At 52.1% G+C, this 4,722-nt stretch overlaps 1 long non-coding RNA gene across 1 annotated transcript; it reads right to left on the bottom strand.

Moving 5' to 3' along the window:
- Window positions 1-256: 256 nt before the first annotated feature.
- LOC132318152 (uncharacterized) lies at window positions 257-4,024 on the bottom strand. The gene is made up of 3 exons (XR_009484289.1): window positions 3,924-4,024; window positions 2,987-3,073; window positions 257-374 (listed from the first exon to the last, which is right to left on the bottom strand). It is a non-coding gene; the product is annotated as an uncharacterized LOC132318152 (long non-coding RNA).
- Between the last annotated feature and the right edge of the window lie 698 nt (window positions 4,025-4,722).

Below are 4,722 nucleotides of genomic sequence, written 5' to 3'. Positions count from 1 at the left end.
GTGAATCACTGACGTTCAAGCAGTGGTTATGGCGCTAGCAGGCCTGCTCAGAGCTAATGTTGAAGCATCAGAGCAGCGTGATAAAGCAGCTCGTCATTCCGGGAGCAGACATAAAGGAGCCTGTTTTGCAGTTGTGAGCTGAGATACGGCATTCTCGCTAACAACCCGCTGCAGGGATAGGCAGCTGTTCAATGGCTTCCCTACAACACAAAGGAGCTGGGTACCGATTAAATACCGTGTTCTGCGTGTGGGACGAGACACCTGAATGCACATCTTCAACCAAACGCTCGTGATGTAGCAGAGATCTAGTGTGCTTGTCAGGTTTGCTGTGGATAGGCTGTTCCATCTTCTTTATTTGGCAGGTGACAGACACCCTATGAGGAAATAAATAAAGCAAAAAATACAAAATTTGAGATAAACAGATTTGAGAGTCTCACAGCGTTTCACTGACCTCTCCCCCACCGCTTTTTGAAGTGCGTGTCTCTAAATACTTGTAGTTCTGTGACCACGTGCAGTCTTGAGAGGCTGGTAACAGACGGTGCTTGTTAAATAGGAATTATAACATTAAAGTTTAACAATCTCAGAGGGATTTGCCGCATGGACAATATGAGAAACCAAAAAGGAGAAGCAAAATACTTCGGAAAGGTCCTGAAAGCTTTCATCAGCGGCATGCTAACGTAGCTCATCTGCACCTTAATTCTGTCCCTTGGAGCGAGCGCAAGGCTGTGTTCTGCTGGTTACTGAAATCCACCTCCGTTAGGGTCGATTTATGTCTGGACTTGGGGCTGATCACCCGTCAGCCTGGAGGGCAAAGCTAATGCCCAGCCAGCATGCTTAGTTCAGTGTTTTCTAAGAGTATCTGGATGTCATGTAACTGTGCATAAAACTCAAGCTGACAGAAAAGGAAGGCTCTTCCTCGGGAACGCCTCTGTCGCTTTTCCTATCAAACTGCTCCGTAGTCTCCGTGTAATCTGCTTTTCAGCTTTGTTGTTTTGTGTCTTGTCTGTAATCACCTAAAATGATCACGCAGTACGTGGAGGGAAAAAAAAAGAGAAAGAATCAGCGAATGGTTAGACATGTTTGCACAGGACAGAGTCTTGTAAGATGTATCCTCCAGCTTCACGCTGACATTTCCCCTTCTATTCTTAGCTTTATTTTGAAAGCTAGATACTGCCTTCACTTTTTAAGTCATGCAGTCTGTCTCCCATGCTACGGCTTTGCTGTCCTCCGATTCTCGGCTGTAATCACACTTCTGTTTTCTGCAACATTCCTTTCTTATCTTCCGCTTTGAAGACAACCATTACAAAATCCTTTCCAAAAACCTGTCAGGATTACACAGAGCGAGCGGTCAAACCGTTAATGAGCTTGTAGGGCTCTGAATGCAACCTGGGATGGCGGGCGTCTCTGCTTTAGCTCACAGATGTGCGTTTAGCTTTACATCAGTACAATATTCACGCTCTAACTCATGGGGAAGAATAGGAGTTATTCCTCCTCCCACGACGTAACTGTCCTGGGAAATCTGGTGAGTCTAATAGCATGTGCAAGACAGCAGGCAAAAACCAGTAAGAGCGCAAACGGCAACGGTTTAGGGAAGCTCATCTCGTGCACCCCCAGGGATAAATCAACCCGAAGCAGCTCTTTTCATGTACCCAGCTGCACCAGGGAGGCTTCTCCAGCGAGTGACTTTTTTCCAGGATTATCATAGTCCCGTAGGTTAGACCACCTCCAACTTCTCCACATTAACAGTGATTTTGGCCAGGGTTTGGCCCCTCAAGTTACTCCCCTTCTCCTACCGCTGCCTCTGAGCTCTGGAACACAAACTGAATCGCAGTCCGAAACACGTAAGCAGCTGCCTCTGCCACGTTCCTCAAGTACAGCTATTCCGGTGAAGTCACAACTGGCATCAGCACAACTTTACCCTCTTTTACGTTCTTTCCCTCAACTAAAATTTTTAACCCAGAAGTGGTGACGCTTTCACTCACCCCTCCTAAAGGCCAAGGAAGCCATCGTGTAACTCCCCCTCAGACAGCCCCGCAGGCTGCACTGGTAGAGACAAATTCACTTCAGATTATTTTATCTCTTCTTTCATGTGAAAAAGAAGACATTGCGTGCTCTAACAATCTCTTTCACCTCAGGAGACCAAACATCTCTAAGCGTTTACACCTTCCAAAAGATTAGCTTAATATAATGTTTTTATTCTTTAGTAGGAATTCATACAGCAGAGCCTTTTGGTTCATGGTCCTCCAAGGAATTTCATAAAGCCATTACTGTAACCAGCGGCTCTCCTCACTCCCCATTTCCACTCGCTGTTGCTCATGGTTTTACTTTGCTGTTAGAATTGGCTGTCACCCAGCCTGGGAGAATGGGATAGCTCCGGCCTGTAAAGAAAACTCTTCAGTGAAGCAAGGCAACACACAAACCACATGTTCCAAAAAATAGAAGCTGTGCTGCGAGCAAGGGACCTAATAAAATGCAATGCCCAAACTCGCTGTGCTCGCCAGACTCCTCCTGTATTCTGTATTACATCCCGAGCCTACCAGCATGTCCTCTATCCCACTCTGCAATGAAATCCACAGGAAAGGAGAAAGAAATACATTAAACATTAGACAAAACAAGGTAAAGATGCACCTGCATCGTGTTTTTCTGTCCTAAACATCTCGAAACTACTCAGGGGAGGAAATGTGGGCTGAAGAAATGCGGTGGTAGCCAAGTTTCTGGGGAAATACAGGGAAAATAGAGACAGCGACCACACCGTCACGACTGCGATGTCAGCGGGATTCACCTACAGGAACAACTACAGAAATACCTGTAGAGTTTCTAGCACCGATATCTTTACAGGAGTAATTCACTAGGCAGCGCACTCCCTCCAAAAACAGAAAAAACCCCATGACTCTCACCGTCTAAGCAACACACTTTGTCTACGTGCTAACTTCTTTCATCAGACGTCATCCCCGCCGCACCCCCAGCCTCCAAAAAATCCGCTTACCGTGAATTCTGTTCCACGCTTTGGCAGCGGCTGTGACCACACGGACATTTTCTTCAGTTGTTCTATAACCCGATGCAAAACTTTTGGCTAGGAACAGTGACAGCGCCAAAAAAAAGAAAAGAAGAAGTAAAATTACTTTACAAAACACAAGAATCTTTCTTGTTTACCAAACAACGGCTCACACAGGTACCCTACACTGGTGTAAGTATATGTATTTTTCTACGTGGAATATGGCCGAGGGAAAGGATTACAACTGTGAGAAAAACTAACAAAATGACAGATGTGAAACTACATAAGTTTTCCACTGGACCTGCTGTCAGCTTGAATCACAGAATCACAGAATCACTACGGTTGGAAAAGACCTGTAAGATCACCAAGTCCAACCATCAACAAACCCCCCCATGCCCACTAAACCACGTCCCACAGTGCCACGTCCACACGTTCCTTGCTCTCGCTAGAAGCGAGAGAACTTTTTTCTTAGTTTGAAGCGGAGCTTTCAAAGTAATTTATTTATAGGAACAACGTGAAAAGTGCGAGATTTCAGTACGATTTCCCCAGAGCCATCCCCGAAAGATTACACACCACCCCAGGGGCTTTGTTTCTCTTCCAAAGGGTCGCGGCCGCGTGGGGAGATGCTGAGTTCGACTTTAATCGCTCTTTGTTGCAGTCAGAGGTTGTCAAATGATACAAAATTGGGGGCGGGGGAGAGCGACGGGAGTCAATATACAAAACACTTCTGCAGGAAGAACACCACGAGAACTACGCAGACAGGAGAAGCGACGGCAACTCTTCCAACTGACGGCGCTGATCCCAGGAACGGGCTGCTCTCACCGCCACAGAGTAACGCGTCAAAAGCCGCAGCACGAGCTGAGATGACATCACCGGCGCGCACGCGCCCCTCCGGCAGCAATTCTGGGCACCCACGCGAGACACGCACCTGGTGGGATGAGTCGGATGCGAAACCGGGGTGCGCCGGGAGAGGATCCACCCCCTGCCTGCCCCCGCGCCCGGGGAAAGGCGGGTACGTCCCGCACCTCGCCGCAGCCCGAAACAACGCCGCAAAGCCCCGGCCCGGCCCAGAGCCGCCGCAGGCCGCAGCAAGGCGGGGCGGCTCCAGCCGCCTGTCAGGCCCCTCGGGCCGGCACTAGGCCGCCCCCGAAGCCCGGTGCTTAGCGGCTCCCGCCGCCTGAGCTCCCCACAGCCCCCCCCGCCGGCCCCGGACTCGCCCCGGCGCCTCCCGCTCCCTCACCCCGCGGCCGAGCCGACAACCGGAAGTCGCGGCGCGGCGCTTCCGGTGGCGACGTCACCAGCGCGCCGCCGGCTGCAGGGCGCATGCATGACCCCGCCGCGCGTGGCAGCACCGCGATTGGCCGCTTCTGTCTTTGCGCATGCGCACTGCCGCCAGCGAGGGACAGCGCTGCTTCCGGGTTCCCCAGTGCCGCGCAGAGCTGCGCCGCTCCCGGGACCCACCGACCGGCGGCGCAGCCTCTGCGTGCCGTGGGCGCCCCGCAGTGTCTCTAAGGTGGCCTGTGGCGCCCCGCCGGGGTCGGTGCCGTGCGTGAGGGCCGGGGGACACCGGAGCCCGACCGCCGAGGACGGGGCACGCACGGCGCATGCGTGAGCGGCGCAGCTCCCTGCCGCCCCCTGCCGGCCGCTCCACCGCCCCGCAGCCCGCCGGCACGCATGCGCCGTGGGGGCGCGGCCTGGCGCTCGGGCCCGAACCCGGAGGCGGGAAG

The sequence above is a fragment of the Gavia stellata genome, chromosome 14, assembly GCF_030936135.1.
Source record: "Gavia stellata isolate bGavSte3 chromosome 14, bGavSte3.hap2, whole genome shotgun sequence".
Classification (NCBI taxonomy): domain Eukaryota; kingdom Metazoa; phylum Chordata; class Aves; order Gaviiformes; family Gaviidae; genus Gavia; species Gavia stellata.
The sequence above is the reverse complement of the archived record's forward strand: the minus strand, read 5'-3'. Positions and strand labels throughout refer to the sequence as shown.